This window comes from Bison bison, unplaced genomic scaffold, assembly GCF_000754665.1.
Source record: "Bison bison bison isolate TAMUID 2011002044 unplaced genomic scaffold, Bison_UMD1.0 scf7180017845528, whole genome shotgun sequence".
Classification (NCBI taxonomy): Eukaryota; Metazoa; Chordata; class Mammalia; order Artiodactyla; family Bovidae; genus Bison; species Bison bison.
The window spans coordinates 9,552-11,179 of record NW_011476101.1 but is presented as its reverse complement, the minus strand read 5'-3'; positions in this window follow the sequence as shown (position 1 = coordinate 11,179).

The window sequence follows — 1,628 nt, the reverse complement described above, 5'->3', positions numbered from 1 at the left end:
GCACACATGATACAGATTCCTAATGAGTGAGAATAAAATGTACTCCAATCTGAAACTAATTGCCAACCCCAGTGGTTTTTCCTTTATGTAGGACAAGAGTTGAGTTATTCTTACCAGTTGTCCATGCTTTTCCTACAACCCATACCAATCATTCCGCCTGATAATTTTGTTTTTACATTAATTAGTTTATTTTAGTTGTCCTGCTGATAATTTTGACATTTGGGATGAGCAGTTTTGTTTGTTTGCATTTGTTTATGAATTTTACTCTGTGACAGACCCTGAAAACAAACTTCCAAGGAACACATCTTGCTAACTGTGGGCAATCCCTCTGGCTTATTCAGATTCTGACAACTTCTTTGACAACTTGAGTCCTGACCATAGCTTCATCCTTTGTGTAGTTTTCCCATGTACATTTATTCATCCTTTATGTATTAGCTGAGGTGTTGCTTCTCTTGAGAAAACATTCTGGCCTGTCAATTTAAGGTAGATTTTTATCTTATATGGGCACCTGCTCCGTTTATAATTTTATATCCTTTTTCCTGAGTTTGTTTCTTGTTTGTGTTCTCCAGTAAACCTACGCATATGAGACTAAGCACATGTTTCTTTTGCCTGGATATGAACACCCAAGGCTAGGACTATGGTTCAACTCATTTGGGACCAATACACAGTTGAAAAAATGATCATTATAATTAATAGTTCAAATATTTCAGATGAAATAAGGCATGAAATTCTTTCTGGGATCCATTTGGCTTCATGGCAGACCTCTCTCCCTATCCTCCCATGTTTATGTCAATACTGGGCCCTAGAAATAAAGATACAACTTGATGTTAGCATGGTCATAGAGAGTTAATACGCATTATGCTAATACACTAATGACCTCCCTCAACAAGCAGAGCTGGATTCTTATAGACACATTCATTACCTGTTCTCCAGTAGTGAGATTAGGACCTGTTGCTCTCATGGGGACTTTGTCCCTGAGAAGTCCATGAGTTTATAATGTTCTCTCTCTCTTCCAGTTTCCAATAACTCCATCTGGCCTTTTATTATAGGTAACAGACCAAGGGCTAGAGCCCCTTGACCATTCATTCATTTAAATGATTGTCAGTACTTGTCTAAACAGATATGATGGCCTTACCCAAACCGAGATGTACAGGGAGCCTGCAATAATGACCAGGGCAAATAATCATGACTTTGATTGTGGTGATCACCATTTTCAGGACACTACAAGGATTCTCTTCTTTTCTCATGACAGCGGTAGTCTTTCAGGGAGGGTGTTGTTTGGGGCTGCCTTTCTAATATCCCCCTTTTCTAGATGAATATATAGTTGCTTAAGGAAATTAAGTGATTTATTTATTAAGAAGAAGAAAGATCAGCAGCTCTTTCTGTGCAAGTCATGTTAACTACTTTTCTGCCATTCAGTAGTTTTTTTTTTTTTTTTAATCTCTGTTTACTGTGAAGAACTTTTTCCTTTGGTCAAAGACTCAGAACATTTCAGTAGAATGTTTCTTTTCTTTTATGGACTGAATTTCTGATTTGAGACTCATATGTGGAAGTGTTGAATTCGCCTGTTCATTGTCCAGGGAGCAAGGTAAGCATCCAATTAAATCTGCAATCTGTATAAATTTTTC